The sequence below is a fragment of the Lycorma delicatula genome, chromosome 6 (genome assembly GCF_047948215.1).
Source record: "Lycorma delicatula isolate Av1 chromosome 6, ASM4794821v1, whole genome shotgun sequence".
NCBI classification, from domain to species: domain Eukaryota; kingdom Metazoa; phylum Arthropoda; class Insecta; order Hemiptera; family Fulgoridae; genus Lycorma; species Lycorma delicatula.
This window is the reverse complement of record NC_134460.1, coordinates 61,808,975-61,832,887: the sequence shown is the minus strand read 5'-3', so window position 1 is coordinate 61,832,887 and position 23,913 is coordinate 61,808,975.

Genomic DNA, 23,913 nt, shown 5'->3' with positions numbered 1-23,913 from the left:
TAATGAAACAATATTTGATGTACTTTTCTTTGTAAAAAAATGTTTTTATGCAATTTAATAGGCGTACGAGGAAGTCATGTGATGTCCACATCAGATTTTTTTAAATTATTCTTCACAACAATCATCTATCCCAAATACAATTGATTAATTGCAAATACAAGTGATTAATATTACTCAAATTCTTAATTTTTATTAGATAATAATGTTAATTAAATTCGGACAAGTAAAAGAAAGTTATATTGTCATTAAAGCAAGTATAAATTTGTAAACGCCTTGAGTGGCATTAATTCGATTGCAACCGCGAAATATTTTGGATCTGTTCCTTGGAGAGCCATTATCGCAGCATTACAAGCCATGAATATAAGTGATTATCTAGTCAACCAGATTAATCAATACCTTTACCATAGATTCATTGAGGTTAAAACGTTAGAAGGAAAATCCACATTTGAGATATTTGGAGGAGTTCCACAAGGATCAGTCCTTGGGCCTATACTGTGGAATATTTTTTATGACAAAATTTTTAGATTAGATTATCCCGGGGGGGTTTTTGTTGTTGGATATGCTGATGACATTGCTATCCTAGTAGAAGACAGAGAAGTTAATAACCTAGAGGATAAAGCAAATCAGGCGTTACGAATAATTGATGAATGGCTGGTAGGAAGCATGCTACAGATATCCCCTAACAAATCCTGTTGTTTGGTGTTTTCAGGTAGAAGACCTATTAGAAACCTCAATATAAACATTAGAGGAGAGAGAATTAAGGAGGTCAAAGAAGCAAAGTATTTAGGGGTTCTTTTGGATAAAAGCCTAAGATTTAGCAAACACGTAGAGATGATTTGTAACAAGGTCACCCCTTTGATTAAGGCATTGAGGACTCTTTGCCAGAATCATGGTACACCGAAAATTGTAATAAGGAGACTGATAACTGCGGCTACCACGTCAGCAATTTTATATGCGGCCCCGATATGGGGAGATACAATGAATATTCAGAGAAACAAAACAAAATTAAAAAGAGTACACAGGCTTGCTTTACTGCGTGTAGCCGCGGGATACAGAACAGTGTCATACGACGCGCTGTGTATGCTAATGAAGGTTCTACCCATTGATTTACAAATTAAACAAAGAACATTTAGATATAGGGGTATGTCCAAAGATGAGATTGAACGGCTAATTGATCAAGAGTGGCAGGATACATGGACACACTCTAGAGTAGGGGATTGGACCAGGCGACTAATCCCCAACATCAATATGTGGACTAGTAATAGAATAGGTAATGTAGATTTTTATACGACACAACTGTTGACGGGGCATAGCTCGTTCGGCCATTATCTGTTTAGAATTGGAAAAAGACCTACCCCACAATGTGTGTACTGCCCAGAGACTGATGATGCGGAACACACTGTGTTTGTATGCCCAAGATGGGCTCCAAATAGAAGAGAAATTTCGGACAACGGACTTACACCTGAAAACCTCTTAAATTGGATGGTCTATAGTGACGATAACTGGGATTGGTTCCGTAGGTTTGCCGGGGAAATCTTACGCACCAAGGAAGAAGAGGACAGAAGAAGGGGTTTATGAAATTAGGGTAGGGAGGACAGTCCCTCCGTGGAGGGCCCGTACGCCGTGGTGTGTGGGTTCCTGAGAAGGGGGGGAACTCCTGGGGAGTGTGGAACAAATAAAAGACCGAGTCCCGGTTGGCGGTGCCGCTCCTGCGGGTGCCTCGGCGCTTAGTGGGGGCGGTACCGCTGATTAGAGGCAAAGACATAATGACCCGAGACCCGGTTCCCTGCTGAGGGGATGGGAGGTGGCGTAGCCATACCCCGTCTCCGAGGCGGGGGATTAGAGGCAGGCGAATAAAATAAAATTAAAGATCCGAGACCGGGGGAGCTAACCTGCCGTGCCGGGTGTACAACCGGTGGGCGGGGGACACTCCCTTAGAGTAAAAGGACACTCTCCCCGACTGAAATGGATATCCGGTCGGGGAGAGTAGGGGAAGAAAAAAAAAAAAAAAAAACCGCGAAATAAGATTTTTAATTAAATTGCAAAAATCACATTAGAATTTGAGATTAATACCTCGAAAAAATTTTAGAGGAGGAAATTTATTATCACAGTAAGATTCTTTTCTGAAGTGGTTGAACTTGTGATTGTTTACGGAAAACCTTTCTTTTTATAATTGGATTTGGGTAGACATCTTTATGCAGTAAGTTTACGGTATTATCTGTTGGGACCTTTTACGCGAAAAAAATATATGTATAAATAAATACACAATATGAATATAAATCATTAAATATATAGCAAACTAGAAAAAAAAAAATGAGTATACTAAGAAATCTTCAAATATAATTTATAAACTGTAAATATTCTCGCCTGTAACCATCTTAAAAGGGACAGTTTTTAGGCATGATTTTATTTTTTCATTAGAAAAAAATCTAAAATACAAATATTTCTAGTATCTTTGTAAAGTGAACCGTTAAATATTTTACTAAGAATTCTGGCAGTGATCGTGGAGAAGTAAAAACGAGATAAATAAGTAAAGATTTTATAACGAATTATGAAAAATTTTAAGAATAATTAACTTTATAGTGTGCTGTTTACATCTCCTGTTAGGTTGGTGGGTAAAATACCATCCGCCTATAAAAATCACACAAAATAAAAAAAAATAAAACAAAACTAATTACCTGCCTTCATCATTTCAGTTTTTTTATCCACAATATTAGTCTAAATAAAGGTTGGTAAAAATTATGTAAAAAAAAAAAAAGATCTAACCTTTCTCCTTTTTTTATTAAAAGGAATAAATTTAAATTTTATTAATGGAGGACTTTTAAATTCTAAAATAAAAATTTTCACGTTTTTCTTACTCTTAAAAAATTCTCACTTTTTTTTATTACTCTTATTAATTGAATTTGTCTAATGCCGTATTCGTAGTCTAGTTCCATCCTCCAAAGACTCAACTTGTGTTTGTTATAAATGTATATAATTAATTGATATAATAATAATAATAATAATAATATATATATATATATATGAATTACATGTTCAAAGTATAATAAAAATAATTTATTTTATACATGAAATAAAGAATTTTATTTATTTGATTGAAACAGCGAATAATTAACATTTAGAATAATTAAACCTAACCGACGTATTAAATATAAAGGCCGCATAGTATTCGAGAAGAATTTTGTTTTATGTAAACCAGTTAGATAGTATTCAAGAAACATTTGTGAATTTTTATTTTTGGAAGAACGAAAAGAAATTTGTAGAAATTGCAGTATTTCTCGTCTAAAGGATCCGAATTCCGTTAATACCATACTGAAATTTATTCGTGCAAAAGTTATTTATTTTATTCTGTATTATTTTATTAAAAAAACGTTTTTTACAATTTTATGAAGATCTCTGTGAAAAAAACCTTTTGGTAACTTAGAATGGAATAATACTATTAAGGGAACAATAGAATTAAAATATCTGGAGAGTAATTATTTAAATTTTTAAATTACAGAAGTAGCTATAATACGGGAAGAAAATTAGGAAAGATAAACTACTTATAAAATGGAATAACCCATGTATCGCTGAAAGAAGAATATAGTACATCAAAATTAAATTAGCTATTCTGTTTTTTTTCCTTTTTAATCAGTATTTAAAAGAAGAAATAAACGGAGTGAAAGAGAATTTTAAGTCACATTACAATCTAATAAAACAATTATTGATATTATAATTGTGAATAAAATTTTGAATTGATAGAAGAATTGACAAATAATTTGAATTTATTTCTGGGGAGAAGGAAAATTTTAAGGAAAATGATAGAAGAAATAAATTAAGTGTAAAAAAATTTATTAATGTGAAAAAAAATAAATATATTTATTCACACGCATTTAAGATTTTATTTGTTAAAAAATATTTTGCTAAAATGTGTAAACTGTTAAACCTCTCCGTAATTTTTATCTGCGGGACGTGATATCTGATTAAATTCATTGTACTCTTTTTATTTCCTTGTACAAAGTAAAGGAACTATCGTGATCGCGAAAAATTTCAGTTTTCAGATTTCAACGGAAATATCCTTTCTGTCCATCCCTGAATCCATTTTTACTAGTTTCGGTGTAACATCTGTACGTACGTACGTATGTGCGTATGTATCTCGCCTAACTAAAAACTATTAGCCGTAGGATGTTGAAATTTTGGATTTAGTATTGTTTTAACATCTACTTGTGCATCTTTTCTTTAGATTGCAATCGACTAATTCAAAAGTGTATAAAAAAGCCCAAAATCCAAAAATTTCGATTTGGACTTTTTCTTAACTGCAGTAATAAGCCCTCATTGAGAGCTTTTCAACGATATATCATAAGTGGTACTTATTTTCATTGGTTCCAGAGTTATAGCGAAATAAAATTTTAATTAATGAAATATTTGGATCTTAACAAGTGGAAGGCACATCGGTTCAAATCTGACTTTATCTCCTTTTTTAATTTTTTTAAAAAATTAAATATATATGTTATATATTAAATTATATTAAATATATTATTTTTTATATTAAATATATATTAGTCCATGGCGGGCCGTTTGAGTTTTCATATGATTTTATATTATAATATAAAAAAATGTTAGAAATATTCGTTCTTGTAGTGTTCAGAAAATATTATTTATTATTATTTAGATAAACTATTTCGACAGTATCTATTAATTGTGATTGTTCAAAACTCGAAAAGGCCATCTAATTTTAAAATTTAAGTAAATATTTTGAATCAGTTTTTAAGCATTTCAATTAAGCTATCAAAAGCAGAAAGGTTAAGATACATTTTGATACAGTAAAAGAAGATATATATTTGAATACAGTATCTGTTAATTTAATTATAATATAATCTAATATAAAATGGTTGTAGGATGAATTGCCGATTTTTGTAGTAGAATCATATAACTAAAAAGGACAAGTTTGGTGTGGTACATGTTAATTCACAAAAAGATTTTAGGGAATTCGGTTTTACAAATGATACAGAGGAAGAAAATTATTTAAAAAATATATTGATTAGAATATACGTAACAGATAATTGAGGTTAGGAGGTTAATGTTAAAAATTATGCTGAACAGAGAGAAGCAGTAAACCAAAAAATACATGGAATTTCGTCATTAAAAAGGGAATCTTTGCTGATAATTAAAAAAAAAGAGGCAAACCGATTCTCAAATATTTTGTACTTTGCTCAAAAAAATTAAAGGATTTAGGCACTATCTACTGCCTAAATCCATCTTTTGGTTAAAAAAAAAAAAAATTAATTTGGTAATTAGTAAATGCATGAAAAACGAAAGAGTGGACAGCTTTTGCTAATTCCTCATCCTAAGTGACTATAATATGTAGCTAATTTTTTTTTTCTATTATTTTCAATATTACAAGCAGTACTTAAATTAAGGTTCATCATACGCTTGCGGGGAAATAAATTAAAACTCTTGTTTTTAATAAAATCTTGTTTTAAAATAATACATACACGCAATATTTAAAACTGGCTTGGTGAAACTTTCTGAACAGATGGACTATACAACAAAGGTTTTAATTAATTAGTTATTCGTTTAATTGAATTGCTGACTTTATTTTGAAAATATGATACCAAGATATTTAGAATCCATTTTAATTTACGAATTTATTAACCAGGGAATTTCTTTTGATATCTGTAGTTTTGATGCATTTATTTTTCTATCAAATTTTTATAATTATTCTGATGCCGATCAAATCTCAAGATTTAGTTTCTTAAAACTTTGATAATGGTTTATACTATGTAAGATGTAACTGATTTTTATGAAACCTTATAAGTTACATTTCAATGTATTTTATACATTATAGTAGTTGCTATGTTTCACGCAAATTCCCAGAGACAATTATAATTAAAGTATTTATCATTGTATTATATTTAATGAAAATCATAATTAACAGCAAAATGTAATTTGAAAATTCTTTGATAAATTTGCATGTGAATAAAATCTCATTGCTATGCCAGTCAAATATTTGTGGAGTTAGTATTACTTTAAAATATAAGGCAATTATTTCACAGCTGCAGAAATAATTTACGCATGTACGTGTATGAATATATATATATATATAATAACATGTCGTGAGTCATTTATAATCAACGCCAGCAAAAGTTACTGAAGATAGATCGATGAATATTTGTATACACGTTCTTCTTATGGTGTAAATGGTAAAATGGAGTAACAATGAAATTTACTATTTTCTTAATTTCTCGGAAATAAATGTAAATATAAATGATTTTTAGTGTGTAATTTTCATGTGAATATGTTATCCACCAACTTCTAGATTATTTTGAAATTCCGAGTTTAAAGGGTTTAAATTATTTTTGAAATTTGTTCAAATCTACTACTTTTTTCATTTTTCGGTAACACATGAAGATATCAGCTTGATTTTTTGGGTGTACAATCTTAATGTGAATATCTAAATAGCAGTTTCTAGATGAAATTCGGTTTTGAAAGGGGTAAAGAAAGGTAAATTTTCCCCAATTCCGACTATATTAAACGAGATATTCAGAAGATTTAGGCTTGCAAATACTCTTGACATAAATACCAAAAAACCATTTTCGGTTATTTTCAATCTTTTAAGGGGTGCGTCGGTGTACAGCGCGGCAATTCAACCAGTACAGCCACTGCAACTGCTACTATTACTATATGTACGACGCGACTAGCTGCAACTGCCTCTCGTTACTTGGCTAAAAACATAAAATAAAAAGAAATTGACTGCGATGGAAAAAGCAAGTAACTATATAGAGCGGGTGTAGCCGCGACGGAAATGCCAAATTATGGGTGATTATTGAAATCTTACATTTAATTTTAAATCTTTATGATCTCTTTTATCTTTAATAAATAAAAATATTGTATGAAAATTTAAATTATATATTGATAGATTTTAATTGATTAAATGTTTTTTTTTTTTTTTAAACTACTGACAGCTCTAGCTTGAAGAACAATCTTGTATTTTCTTTATTTTTTTAAATTTTAAAATGGAAGTTTTTGCTAATGAAAACGTAAATAAAAGGTTAAGATTTAACATTTTTAGGAGTTTTGTTTTAATATACTTTTTTAAATAGACATTTTGAATAACATTAGTTATTCAAAATTTTGCGTAATCTAAGCTCTTTTTGCTTAGTTATCTAAGCAGACAGGTTCGTTAAACTTTGTTTCGGTATGTGGATACTGGTCCACATTCTTAAACTTTTGGGACTGTAATCCAAAAGACAACTTCACCTGTTGGGGTAATATCAAGTAGTAAATAACACAGTTTACCTACTTACCCAAGATAAAAAAAAATTAGTTTAGTTGGTAAGTCATCATCTTACTATTTACTTTCCAGGCTATTTTACTTTATAATAACAACAACTGGAAATATTATTTTTTAATAATTGAAGCATTTATTGAGTCAAATTTGATCCCAGATTGCTTTTGGTTTTTGAAATCCCCTTTATTCATATAGGAGATTTTTATGTATAGAGCTCTGTATGTGTGGCTTTGTTGTGTTCGTAGCGTCTAGTTTACTTCATTTCTGTATAAAGGATTGAATTTATAATCATGAAATTCTATCTCAGTGAGAATGGACTATTAATGCTACTAAATTCTTATGAAGACCAAGTAATGTGGTGGGAGTGATAATATTTTTAACACATGACTAGTATTTTGAGATTGGTGCATTTTGGTGGGAATTTCACCGTTTAAATAATAATAAATTCCCAGTTTCCGATAAACGGTCGGGTCTTTTAGAGTGCTGACCCTTTGTAGCCGGATGGCCACAAATTTTCGCGGAAATCGTCGCCGAATGGCTTCAACGGCACGTGGCACTTACTAACCTTATGGTAGCCCTGAAAAGGGCCGTTTTTGTGGTCGATTGGCTTCGACAGCTCGTACGTAATTCATAACCATTAAAATTTTCCATTCGGAATAAATGATCATATAGTAGTCAATTCCTACATATTTCATTAAATTAAAAAAAAGTTTGAATAATATCTGGTTTCTTAGTTACAAAACAATAAGCGTAAAACAAGGACATTATAATTTTAAGAGTTGAATCATTTTTCTAAACAAAAATTGCACCTTTCAATTTTTCTCAGAATTTATTATTTTCGGACATTGTATTTTATTTAATACGTTTTGTTTCTTCTAAATGAATCTTTGTCAAGATCGGAATACTTTTCATAGTTTATCGTCCAATTAAGGATTGATTTAAAGTTTTCAAAAAATTAATTTTTTTTGTAAATAATCCCAAATATTGTCATTTGGGAAGATTTTTGATAAGTTTTCTTTTGATACAATTGGAAGTTGTATATTAGCGGAGGGTTATTTTAAGAAAAAAAAAATAGTATTACTAATTTTTATTGTTAACTAAAGTTATTAAGGGAGTAAATATGAGTGTAGGTGTAAACTTAATGTTCAGCTTATCGCTGAAGATGGCATTAAATGATGAGTTCTTCAAAAATGATAAGAAATCTCACCATTGTTGCCATTTTTTTTATGTTATTTAAATTAGAATTTTTACTACACCGTCTAATTAGTTTTTTTTTTTTTTTTTGTATTTCATATTCTCATTATTTACTAAAACATTTTCATGGCACTATTTTTTGATCTTCCAAAACAGTTCTACGTCTGTACAGAGGAACTAAATCAATTGCTCCCCTCACAAGTTAAAACCCACTCTCATTCTTCTCCCTCAAACAGAACTCACCCTTAGGAACGGTTCCAGCCTCACTCCAGTAATCACAAGGGTTGTAGCCCTTGGTGAGTCATTTACGGTACCCTTTCTTATATCGTATATATATATATATTTTTTTTTTTTTTGTAATGACATTCTGGTTGGGTGATTTTAATGTAACCGACCACTGGCATTATTGGTTCTTAGAGGATATATTCTGCCTTATCTAAATGTAAATTGCCGTCAGTGTTTAGCTTTTTTTTTTGTAATAAAAATAGGCTATGATTTTGTCATTCAGTTTATTTTCTGTTATAAATCATTTTCATTCTTAATTAAACATAGTATTTTATTTTCCCTTTCAAATATATAGCAATAAAATACAATATGGTTATTTTTCTTTGTTCCAAATTTTTACTACAGTGAACAAAGTAGGTTATCCTTTATTGAAGATTCATTCCTTTCTATTGAATTGGAAATTCAACATTCATTTATTCTAGGTTATTTATACAATATTCTAGTAACCGTATTAGAAACGAATCCCTGATTGAAGTTGTATAAAATGAAATATAGCGTAGTCTAGTTTTATATATAATGAAAAAATTTCAAATTTCCTTCTCTGCAGGAGAAAGGAAAATTTTAAGTTTTAATGTTTATTTTTATTTATTTATTTTTGTTTGTTTTCTGAAGTAACAGTATGATATGAATAAACTATGAATTTAAAAAAATTTCCATTGATTAAATCTGTATAATCAGTTAAAGATTGAATATCATCTTATTCATGAGATAAAAATTTAAATCTACATTTTTAAGAGTAGACCGAAAAAATTGTCTGATTTTCCTCAATTAATTAATTAATTTTATGGTGAAAATTAATTAGAATATTTATGTATAATCATTGTATATAAATAGAATTTCGAGTAAAGGGATTTTTTGTCATGTTCGTGGGTGGGATGTTACTTTGATATGCATATATATATATATATATATATATATATATATATATATGTCAAACAGCTATCTCACACATGAAATGTTACAAGAACATAAACACAAAACGTTTATTTGTACTTTTAATCGAATGTCTGGTGATGAATGTTTGACAATAATAATCAAAATGGCCACCTAGGTTTAGATTTTAGTGAAATTTTTCTACAGGTTTTAATAATGTCTTTTAATTTTAAAATCTATATTTAATACACCAGTTATTTTGATTTTTTAATTAATGTATTTATAATAATTATCTTAATTTTTATATATAAAAAAAAAATATATAATTAACTGTTGCCTTATTTTTCTTTTTTAATTTTATCGATTCAAATTTTGTTTCATACAATTGCTAAGTGTTTTAGTGTGATATAAGTATTATAAGGTCTATTTAATTTAATCGGTCGGAAAACGGTTACATTACTGTATGAAATGAAATGGAATTTACACATGATTAAAGACACATAATTTCATTATTTATTTTCATTTTTTGTAAAGTAAATACTGGACACGTTTTGTTAAATATTTTTGTTGTTCTATTTTATTAATATTATAGGTTAAGTTCATTATTTGATTTAACAGTTACGAGTGTAAATTTTACTTATTAATTTCTCTTTTATTCATTTAAAAAAATAATTTCTTCTGTTTCTCCTGTTTATTTTATTCTTTTACAAAAGAATTGCCACGTTAGATCTAACAAAAATATATTTTATCTGTCTGGATCCGAATATTTTTAAAATTATGATAATCGTTTTCAAAGTGAAAAACATGTCTTTCAACAAAATTTATTCCCGTGTATAATGAAACTAAATCTTAGCATGTTACTAAAAGATTTTAAATACCTATATTTGTATAACATATACTACCCGTACCTCGCAATGAAAAATACATCAACCGCTTACTGAAAAATGTATATTTACATTAAATTAAGACTATTTCTAAAACCAAATAAAAATTCTTTTCACATTTTAAATTACACTCCAGGGAAACTTGCAGCTATTGATAAGAGAAAGTGACTAAGTTGAAGACTCAAATTATCCGTGTACAAAAAATAATGTTTTGTCAGTCAGCATTCTATTTAAATATATTTTTCAAAAAATTCTTAATTTTTTTCATAAGTTTAAGCCTTATTCTATCTCAAATTCTTTAAAAGAAAAATAATAGTAACCAATGAATAGTCAGTCCAATCCTATAATTCATCTATTCTATTTTGAAAATTTTTATTACTTCCCACCAAAACACTGTAATGCAATGAAATTTTTCATTCAATATTTTTATAAATCCAGAAAAGATCCCAGTTAAAAAAAAATAATTTTGAAGTCCATTCTATTACCTAGAGATTTCTTTGTATGGAAAATAATATACGCCATCATCTGCTGTCTCTTAGAAAACTTGATTCAGTGAGAAGTTCAAAAGATTATTACAACAATTAAACGGGACAGTATTATAAGCTCTCAGTTTACCCCTTAATCATAAACCAGAACGAAGTTATTTAGATAGATTTACACGTAAAACATCTTCAAATATCAGTAAATACATTGGTAAAAGAATTCCGATTGACCACGTGTTCATTGGTTGTTAATCAAACATCAATACCATGATTAAATACAAGAGCATTCTTATTTCGTTTATGTTTACCACTAAAAAGCAAAAAATAAATTTTTTTTAATTGTTTACAATGTTACTGAATAAATCGAATATATACCAAATTCTAATTTAAAGAATTACGTAAAGAATAACAAATCGTTATAATTTTTGTTTTGTTTTGAAATTTACGACAGAACAAAATAACATTTTGTGCTGTTACCGAAAAAATATTCGATATTCCTAATGTGTAATTTGTTTTTTGATAAAAAAAAAATAGAAAAAATTTTGTTAAGTTCTTACTTATATGAGCTTTTTTTAATTTAAAATAATAAATTAATTTAATTTTATGAGAAGGAGAAGCTCAAAAAAAAAAGCTTTTGATTTAATAAAAGTATATTTGGGAAGTTATCTTTAAACTAAAAATCCTTATAAAAAAAAGCTACAAAACAGTTCTAGGACTTTCCCGTCACGCAGTTTTTTTCTGATGCATGGCTTACACACACAACTTAATTAAAAGTATTTATCATCCTATTTAAATATAATATTTTTTATTTATTTAATTCAATGATTCTAACTAAATCGCGCGTGCATACCGTCGTTTTTCATTCGCGCGGATATGGCGGTACTAGCGGCCACTTTAAATAGTTTTTTTACTGTAAATAATATTCATTTATTTAATTCTACCGTTCACCAATGACGTCACAACATACTGTCGACTACAACAGCTGTACGTTAGTGCTACGCTAGCGCTCATTGTTGTGAGTGAGTAGGGGTACTATTGAGGCAGTATACCCACTTAGCCGCCAGTTTATTTAGATCAGTTTTGGGTTTGAGTGCGATTTTACTTAAATTTTCTCTTGCAAATAATTATTATTATTATTATTTAATTATTAAGAAATGTGCCTAAAAATATAAGATATTAATTAGGCGAAATCTCGAAACACTGAGGATGACCTTGCTGTACAGCCTCATACCCTTGATCTTGTAAGTTGAAAATTTAATGGCACCAATGCCTCCTTATATTAAAGTAATCAGACTAAGTTTGGACAAAATCGTTCTAGTAATTCTATAGAATAAGGAGTGCAAGACTAAACACACACACACACACACACACACACACACACACACACACACACAATTTTCCGAAATCCGGAAAATTTCCATTCGGTTTTTGGTTTTTCTGGGTTCCTTAGCTGTTAAAACGTCAAGATCCGGGAAAACCGCATATGCCCAAATTGGATCGATTAAAATACTTTCACTTCTGAAGCTATAGCCCTGGGATAGCGTTAGACGGGAGAGTAGTAGCATAAAAATTTTCTGAAATAATTATTTTGTTAAACTATACATATTCGTATAACTATTGTATATATTATATTATGGACATTAAACAAACTAAAAATTGTGTTTTTAAAATAGAAATTTTTCTTGTTTACTATAACAAGAAATGGTTGTTATAATACTGTATATAATAATTTGGTTAAAAATAGAAATAATAATACCATAATTTAGTGCTAACTCAGTAATATAACTTAATATTATTCATGTTTATTATATTTTACCATTCTCAGTAATTCATTGATCGATTAGATACAACCAAATTTGTAATCCAGTTGATCAGTAAATTGCTGTATGCAGTTTATCGTTGAATAAAATAGCAATGAGATAAATTATGTACTATTTTACAAATATAGATTACTAACCGTTAAATAGTTTTGTTTAGTATAGCTTAATTCATTAAAATATAGATTTAAATTTTTGCACAGTTAAAAATATTTTTTGCGTAAGATGTATATTATTTGCATTTTACTATATTTGTATATATTATATAAAAATATTTGTATGTACTAACACCATTAATGTCTGGCTGTTACGGGATTGTGAAGGTTTATCGGTATTTATTAAAGTTAGTTGGTGTATTCATTTTTATGATGACCTGTTTCTTTTTCTAGGGTGTCCCATATAAAACGCAAACTCATCCATGAAATTTCAAAAGTCAAGCTTACTCCCCTACTCGTTACTGAAATGGACTCGTCCAACATCTGAACATCGCGGGGACGCAGTAGAACATAACCGATAGTAACAACAATGCAATCATAACGTTCAGTATATTGCTAGAGACAAGATGGTGTTTTCGCTAGATGAACGTGTTTTCATTGTTGAGTCGTACTTCAGTACGAAATCAGCGGTTGCAGTGCAAGATTTGTTTCACCGTAAGTACCCGGATAAACCAGCTCCTAATAAAACATCAGTATTAAGGTTAGTCGCAAAATTTAGAGAGACTGGTTCTGTTAATAACAAGGAACACAAAAGATCTGCGTCAGTGTTGAATACAGATACAGTCACTGAAATCAAAGACCGATTACTCGCCTCGCCAAATAAATCGTTCAGACGTTTGTCTGCTGAAATTAGTTTGTCTAAATGAACTGTTCATCGGGCGACCAAACAATTACAATTACGTCCTTATCGCATTCATACAGGTTCATCAACTTCTCGAGCCTACAAAGAAAAACGGCTGCAATATTGTCAATGGTTCCGTCGATTTCTGCGTGAGGGAATCAATGTTATAGATTCGTTATTTTTCATAGATGAAGCACGGTTTCCTTTGGATGGCTACGTAAACAACCAAAACAGTAGAATTTGGAGTGCTGAAAATCCCCACGTTTATCACGAAAAATAATTACACCCGCAGAATTTAGGCGTGTGGTGCGTGATATCGTGGAAGAAAGTAATCGGTCCTATTTTTTTCGAGTACACCATTAATGTAGAACAATATCCGGATATTTTATTTTAGTTCATCGCACTCTTGGAAGAGGAAGACAGACACTGCTGGCTATAACATGACGGTGCGACATCGTAATCGTGTGATCGGTCGAGGCTTGTGGCCACCAAGATCTCCAGATTTGACTGCGGCTGATATTTTTCTATGGGTTACCTCAGAAGAAAAAGCCTACAGCAACAAACCACGAACACTTGAACAATTGAACGTCAATATTGAACAAGCTGTATTAAATATCCAGCCACAAACTTTGAAAAAAGTTGCAAGAAATGCTGTAAAAAGAATTGAAGCTTGTATTCAAGAAGATGGCGGCCACTTCCAACATTTTTACTCTAAATGGATGGTAATATTAAAAATTACATTTACATTTACACTGCCTTTTTATAATTTCAATACCTACCAATATAAAGTTAGGTTGCGTTTTATATGGGATACCCTTTATATATTTACTTTATATATATATTTCTTTTTATACATATTTAATTTTACTGAAGAAATTTATAAAAAAATGATGTATTTACAAGAGGTAGATATTAAAAATTGAAAAACACAATTGCCGAAAAATCATTGCTCTCTTTGTTCTTGTTTGGTTTCATAATGATTTTGTATTATATTAGCAAATACCCCGTTTGAATTTTGAAAAATCATAAGTTTTTTGCGAAGATATAATATTTCCAAATAACCGTTATCTGTTAGATAAAGAGTGTACCTGATGTATGAAAAAGTTAGCCTTCAGCCTACTAACAAATACCCCGTTTGAATTTTGAAAATCGGACGATTGTTTACAGAGACGTTATAAGAACACCCCATTGCACCTCCCTAAACAGCGCCCCAGGGGCACCCCGTCTGTTACTAATTGATGTTGATGATTGGTCTAGCCTCGCACGACGTATTTGCATCATCTCACCACTCTATACTCACACGCTGTCCCCCAAGGGAAGACCGTTATTACTAAACAGAGGTCTTTATTTAAAAAAACCTTTCTAAATTTATTTAATATTAGTTTATTTTATTTAAAGTAAATTTAATCCTACTATTAATATATATATATATATATATATATATATATACCATAATTAAATACCATATTTAATATATATACCATATTTAAAAAATATATATATACTTATTTATATAGCCTACGGAACTCCGGGTAACGTAAGGATTGTAATGTGGGGCAATACATTTAAATCGGTTTGGTAGTTGAGCTGCTACGATGGAACAATCAAACATTCTTTTTGGGCAGTCATGTAAAAACGAAATTCCATAAAATTTAGCAAATTTTTTTTGAAAACATTTTTGTAATTTTCCCAGTTATTCCTATTTTACTTACCTACATATTAGCATACTATAACATTTCTGACCATCATGAAGGTTGTTTATTAAAGATCATATTAGAAGATTGCTCCTTAATTATAAACGAAAGTAAAAAAAAAAATCAATTTCAAAATCTGTCCAATAAATTGATGTTTAGATCTCAACAGATAAACTACCTCAAATTATCACCATGAATATTTTTTTTTAAATTTTTGACCAAGAACTAAGATAATTAAGGTTTGTTAATTAGGCTTTACTTAGTTACTCCTCTATACTTCATTTAAAATTTTTGTGTTCCTATTAAGTTTATTCTAACTTTCTTACAAAACTTGTGTGAAGTGTCAAGAGAGAATTTTAGCTAATTATCTTTTTGAGTTGAAGCATTGTTGATAACGTTTTATTTCACTAATGAAAGGAAACATTAATTATTAGATTTACACAATCCTTTTCCTGTATTTTTTTATGACCGTGGTGCATATAAAATCTTGAATAACTAGTTAGAGATGCTATCTTTGAGTTTAGTGCATAGGTGTCCCTATAGTGAACAGTGAAGGTGTCAATAATGTCAGGGCGTATTATCGTTGCGTTTTAGTAAGCTTGGCATGATTATAAGCAGTTTTACAATTTTTTAAGAAGAAAATTAGAAACCATTTCACCCTAGTTTTCCCTTGTAATCCTGGTATGGGAGGGATGTTATTTTTTTATTCGATTATGTCATTTTCGAGAGCGATTTGTGACTCATATCAAATGATTTACAACAATTCGGTTATAAGACATTATAAAACATTTACACGATTTTTAGGTTGAATGAGATGAAGCTAGATTAAAGGTTAATATGATTTTATTTTATTTTTTATTTTTTTTTTAATTTCAAGTATTACATATAATATTATGATTTTTGAGAAGTATTTTCTAACAAATTTTAATTCTGAAAATGCAATGAATTTTTCCTTCGATAAATCCTTATGGTAAATGATCTTATAGGTTATGTTACTGTTGTATAATGTAGCCATTTCCCTGAATATCAATGCCACCATTAAAAGCTATTGTCATTGAGTAGTTACCAACAATGAAAGGGAAGTCCCCCACTTTTGTTGAACATTGCTCTGACAGAAGCTTAAATAAGAATCTATTTAATGTTTTAATTGATTCTGTTTGCTCCGTTAGGGTATCCCGCGGCTGCTAATGGCAAGGGTGGTTGATATAAAGAGTGGTCGGAAGAAGGGTGTTAGTACTCGTGTTATGTAGTATATTGGGGATGAGGAAAAACGACGGTAAGGGATGGTTTTATAGTAAAGGAGGGGAAACTGCCGATGTGCTCAAACTAAATAGCAATGGGAGGGCACAAGCTATTAGATTTTTGACCCAAGGGTCTCCTTTAATTAAGTGAATAATACCTTATAGTAATAACGCCCAAAGATCGGGTGGAGAGAGCACAGCGTGTGTGGTTACAGATGTCCCTTGTTGAATCCTATCTATTTTTTCTCCCTTTTTTTATTGTTTGCACTTCTGTTCACTTTAGTTATAACTGTATTATATGCATACTCCACCAATAAAAAGAGTTAATTTATAAATAATTTACTGTTTTACACAAGAAAATTTTAAACTTATTGAATATGCATGCTACTGAATTTATTTTTATTTAGTAAGATGTTATTGTATAATTAACAAAAACGTATAAAATACATCCTTTCCTTTTATAATTAAATAATTAATCTCTGCAATTTATTATGTATTCTATTTAATTCATTGTAATAATGTATGATTTCCAAAATTGTTAAACTCTTTTTGAATTAATATTTACGTAACATAAAAATAAATTATTTCTTTATTGCATTATTTAAATCGTTTATAAATGTAGATAAAAAATACCTCCTTTAAAAAACTGTATATATATTGTCGCCGGACTGATCCAACGGCACCTGACTTATGAACGACCTGATTGCACTGAAAAAGGCTGTTTGAGATTCAGTAGGGTAGTTCCTGAAAAGGGCTGTTTGAGATTTTGTAGGGTGGCTCTGAAAAGGTGTTTGTGCGTTTCATCAGGTAGCCCTGAAAAGGGACGTTTAGGCCAGTCGCTGGTCTCCGGCGATTTCTGTTCGGCTCGAGGGGCTATAATCGATAAGTAGCGACTCGTCCATTGATATCACACCGACTTACCCTCAACGGCAGTTGGGTCCCCAATACAGCGTGGCAGTGGTGGCTTCTAGAACCCCGCATTGCATCTTCCGCCGGCGCTGCCCGGCGGTTCTCACTGAGCGGTGCCCACCGTAGTCTTCACCGCTACACCTACTGGGGCTAGCGGGTATCGTGCCAAACAGTCCAGGCTTGCTGCTCTCGGGGGATGTTGGCATCAGCCAAGAGATCTCACGTTAGGCTAATCAGGAGACTTCTTACTTCTTTTTCTTCTTTTTTTTGGTCCGAGAGTGAATGCTTTCGCATTCCCGGGTCACTGCTTATAAAGTCGCCGGTGCGTGGTGGGTTGCTGCGCGCTCAGCTTGCTTAGTAGGGGGAGCGCGTGTTCAGGAATATATATGAACTGCAACTCACCCTGATATCTTATCGGCTAGCGTGTCCTCGCCAATATTAAGCACAGAATGTGGCAACAATACTGTGTGTATATATATATATATATATATATATATATATATATATCAACAAAAATTAACTGTTAAACTTATTCCTATAATGACTAGGAATGACTCCTATATTTACTTAGGCGATCCAAAAAAATAAATAAAAAATAATTTCTGTATGTGGGAATAAAATACCAATTTAGTTTGAAAATGGATCTGACATATTGCTTTTTTGTTTTATTTCTTCTTTCTATGTAAATGTTATAATTTTATAAAGCAATAAATTAGTAAGTTAAATGTATTGTAATACGTATTTATGTATTATATATATACATATATATTGTAATAAGACGTATTATTATATACTTTAATAAAATAAAATACATAGTAGTATAGAAAGGTATTTATAAATAGTGTTTTTACAATATTCAAAAGCACACGCGCGCGCGCACACACAAGCAAGCAAGTTAATGCACACCAATGACTGAATGCGGCATGTTAATGGAACGGCAGCAGCGTATTACTGTAGTGGGAGTAGCCTACAACAAGAACCAGGGACTAAAATAGATTATAGAATAGTTCATTGTTCTTCATTTCCCTCTATTCATTCCCCCCCAATTTTGATTTAAGTGAAACCCTTTTCTTCCCCCTCGAATATTATTACCATCTAGGTGCGTCTTTGTGCCAGCAACATTCTGTTCCTGTGTTAAAGAAATTATTTAAAAAAATGATTTTGTTTGACTTTGTATATTTATTATGCGATTATGATTCCTCTTAAACCAGTAGTTTGAATATCATTCAGTATGAAGAATAATTCAGTACGGGAAGGAATGTAAAAGAAATTTTTTGATGAAAGTAGTAGTCGGTACGGAATGATACGTCATAAGTAGTACACGCTGCATTGGCTGGTCATGTATACTACCATAAAATTTGTTATCCCATCTAACTTAGTACTGACGTATTTTGGTGTCGAGGACAAATTTTGAATTTATCCTTCTTGTTTTTCAAATACACTTAAAAATTAATACAATTAATTAGGTAATTTAGAATATTTTATCAGCTTTCTGAGCAGTAGTGATAAAGCAAGCTTTTTAAACATTGGTTATTCTTCGTGGTTTGTGTTACTAACATACCGCAAAATGTAGCATTGTCAATATCTATTCTAGTGAATTAATTATTAATACTTTCACGGCTGCATAAAATTGTTGGATAATACATATTTCTTTTAGAATCAATATTTTATAGTTATTCTTGTTTCTTTGTTTTAATAAATAAGAAAAGCAAATTTTCTATTATTACCGGCACAATTTATGTGAATTTATTGCAGAACGATGTTACAAATGGTGATGTTAAGTTTGCAACTATCAGTTTATCTTACGCGTTTGGTAGTTTAAATGTTTAAGATCTTATTTGGTAGACTATATAAGATCGTATTTTGGTGCCAAATTTTACTATTAGTGTTACCTTTTTTACATCAAGAAACCAGTTTAATTGTGAAACTAAAAAATGACTTGTTCCCACTTCATGTTTAAAGTACTAGTTTGAGTTTAATATTGACATTCACGCTTGTCTTTGAAACTAGTGTGGTTATTGATTATAGACTGATTAATTGTAATTTTTGCAAGTGGTTATCTTAATTTTAAGCGCGTTCAAAGGTTTTTTAATTTTAATCAGCTGTTTACGATTAAATGAAATATAAATGTATAGTTTGATAACTTTATCGATATTATTTTTCTATTAATGAGATTTTTTTAAAGAAAAAAGATGAAATCACAATTTAATATTTGTAAAGGTCACAGTAGCAGTTGGCTAACAGCCTTTGCTAAGTAAGTGTCTGGTTTATGTAGGAAAACAAAATTAGGCTTGCAGTTAAGTTGGCGTGAAATTAATGGTGTGTAAGCGTTCTAGGGTTTGCGGTGGTAATTTGGTCTGAAGTAGCCTTACTCTTTTGTCTTGTTAGAGAGTAATTGATAAATGTGTTATTCTGGCAGCCTTTCTTTGCTACAGACTCACTATGAAGAGAAAAATGTTTTCAGACTTAAATTTTTCTTCTTTTTATAATATATATATATATTTTTTCCCCTTTATTTCATCTTCAGTTTTCGTTAATTTTGTTTTATTGTTTTAAGATATATGACCTAAAATAACTTTAATAACTTCTTTAGAAACAGAATAATCATTTACAATATCATAACCTTATTTATACGTATACATAAATTTGTTTCTTTGCAAAGTTCTATTTGTTATAAGTACACACGCAATGTACACTTAATATTTTATATTCATTTGGGTGTCTCTGTTCAGCAATGATTCTATTTATTATGTTAGATTTGAAAGAGTTTAACCTTTAATACTATCTTATTTCTTAAATATTAAAAAAAAAAAATTTTACTAGTAAATGGCAGCATTTAAATAGTTAAGAAATTTTCTGATTTATAGGAAAAGCGATTTCATTTCTATGATTTGGCAGCCATTTTATAGGAATTCGAATAATTGTAATATCTTTCAATTATTTTGCTAGTAAATAATGTGGATTCTTTATAGGTTAAAATAGTAATTAATAATACATATATATATATATATATATATATATATATATATATATATATATATATATATATATATATATATATAATGATTATTTTTTTTATTTTAAACAAGAATGTGTATTAAGAAATACACAACAGATGGGATATTTTTAGTTTCAAAATGTTAATCTGAATAAGTACATTCGTACTTTCTCCAGATTTTACAAAAAAAAGAAAAAAAAGTTAATCGCTTAAAATGGCGATCTCTGTAACCCAAGAATGTTAACTCAAGAAAAACTTAAATGCATTGGTGATAGGAGGCACCAATAGTGATGCTTATAGTCTGTTGTGATTGCTCTAACCAATATCATTCCTGCAACATCGCTTCTCTCTTCACCATATCTCAGCAGAGAAGGAACCTCCTTCCGTTCTGTGTTTTGTAGCATATGGTATGTTGCCCGTAACATTAATTGTACTAATAAAGTTTACAAAATTTATTATAAAGTAATCTGTTATTTCAATCTAATCCTCGTAATTTAATTCATCTGTATCTAAATGAGTGACAAACGTCCAACAAAGAATACTGAAGATAAGTCGATAAGAATCCATTTTCTTCTTACGGTGTAAGTGCACATTAAGAAGCGACTTTTTGAAATCCCGAGTTCAAGTTCAAAATTGAGTAAAAATTACATTTATGATTTTTTCAATTTCTCGGTAACAAATTATTGTGAACTTGATGATATTTTGTGTGTGTAATCTTCATGTAAATATGTAAAAATCAATTTTTTTTATTTATTTCCGAGTTTAAAGGTTAAAATGGATTGTGAATTTTTTTTTGAAAAAAATTTTTTTTTTCTAGATTTTTCGAAATTTGACCTTGAAAAGAGTGAAGAAAGGTAAAACATTTGAACAATGTTTACCAATTTTACCCATTTCTGACTATATAAAACGAGATATTCACTAGATTTGGGCTTGCAAACAATCTTCAAATAAATATCTTAAAACCATTCTCGGATATTTTTGAATTTCGATTTTTTAATGGGTGCGATGGTGTATGGCGCGTCGGAACAACCAACATACCCACTGCCACTGTTACTGTATTTGCAACGTAACTGACTGCCCCTGACACCGGTTACTTGCCTAAAAAACTTAAAATAAAAATAATTTAAAAAAAATTTTAATAAGTGAGAAACGAAGTACGGTCACTTTCTAGTGTTGTTTGTCGGGTAGCAATAAGAACCAAGAAAAAATATTTTTAACCGTACGAAGTAAGGGTAGCCAGTTATAACTAATATTTTTATGGAGAGTGGCAGGTGGGAACAGGCATTCTCCAATTGCAACAAACAAGCTGACAGATAACTGAGAATATAAAAATATTTTAATGTTTGATAATTTAATTATTAAAAAAGGGTAAATAGCATGTTAACAGGAGGGTTAACAGGAGCAAACTAAAAAAAGGTTATTCAGATACTCGTATAACATATAATTAAAAAATAAAAAAAGATTAAAATTAAAAAAAAAAGATTACATATTGTTTATAATAAAGTAATCATTGAAAAAGTAAAAGTTTATGGTATTAGGTATTTTTTTGATTATAAGTTGAAATGAGCTTACTTGTAAATTTATGGTCAAGGATTTAGTAGCAGCTTCCTTGTTACTATGTTATATTGTAACAGGGCCAGTATTACGTGCCAGCGTAACGGATTTCTTCCAGTTAAGAGGAAAGAAAGAAAAATAATAATGAAAAGAAGAATCCATAAGGAACTAAAAGGGATTCATTTCTTAGTGTAATGGGTCTGTTGAACAATTTATTCTCTGTAATACAGAAAATGGCAAATCCACAAGCTCTTGTTTGACCAGAAGGGTTACCTGGCCGGGAAAAGAATTTATAGAAAAACGTAAGAGCGCGGGCAATGAAAATTATTATGCTTCAACGATTAAAAGGACGAGACTGATAATGGTCCTACAGACCAGGAGATATAAATACTCTCAGGAACCAGCGGACGTAGTCAGTGGTTGGAGGAGGCCGTGTTCGGCACAGTCAGTGCACAGCACAGTGCAGCACTGTGCACAGCACAGTGTGGTAACAACGAGTGAAGAATACGTCACGAATATTCCAGTGTGGACAGTGGGTGAATACAAGAAGGTGTTCGGTGAGTAACCGTAGTAAAAACCGTAACCGTAGTAGTTCACAAATTGTAGGGTAGTTCTTTTATAAACAGTAAAAGTAATAATACTTGCAAAAATTCAATTGTATGAACTTTAGACTTTTCTAGTGGTATCTTGTTGTTAATGAAGTATCTGTTCCTATTGATCATTATAACTTTTTAGTAAATTCGACTGTAGTTTGATTTTTATAATTAAACTGTCATTAAATAAATCGTGTCCTTTTTTATCTGAACTACTATTTTGTATGTTATGTCATTATTATTTTTATTATTTATTTATTTTTATGTCTTTAGGGAAAATGAATTATATTCATAAGAAATTTTTTGTTTGTTAGTAACTCATATCCTGGTCGAACCTTGAACACTCGACAATATGTATAAAGTGAATTTTTTCTTCCTTATTTATTTCAACCCCAAAAAAGTTTATTGTAAAAAATGATTGCTGCAAAAACTGAGCCGTACCAAGTTATTTAATGAATTATATTACAAGAGTTATCTGCCAACAGAAGGCTTAAAAGCACTTCGTTAACAGTAATGCATAATTAATAAATCAGTTAAGGAGAATTCAATTTTCCTGACATAAAGTAAACATTCAGGCTACCTAACGATTATGGTTGATTGCTAACATAACAGCAAGTAGAAAATGATGAAGGAAGAAGAGAGAAAGTGGGTGTGAGAAAGAGAAAGAAAAATAGACGAAGAGGGAATGAAAGAATGAAACAGAGAGGTATGGAACATGCAACCCCTAATGCCATTCTGATCCTTGCTATCAATTATTTTACATCCCTTTCTACTCTGCTAACCTACGTAACCTGCATTGTGTTCCACTCTTATCTCACGACGTAATGGAAATTAATGTAATATATGGCTACCCACTTTAAAATTCTATACAGTTTTAAACGAAGAGATAACTGTGGTGGGAAATTATTGTCTGTCACGTATAATAATGCCAGTGCTTTTTGCATACACCCCCCTTAACTTGTTTTATATTTGCATCTAGAATTATGCAAAAAAAATTAAGATTTATGACCTTCCGGCCATAAACCTGGTTGGCTAAAGATTATTAGTGAGAACTTGGTGAAGATATATTTATTCTGCAGCAGGTCAACTTTCTTTATTTTAGTAATACATTCATAACTTATCACTGAACGAAAGTCGGTTTTTCTGTGTAGGAAAGTATCTGTCTACCTACTCTGAAATGATGTTGAATACGACTGCTATAGTATAAATTAGGCTTTGTTGAAATAATGTCCTTTAATGCTAATCGGTAAAGAACATTGGCTCATTTTTTAAAGGAAAGAAC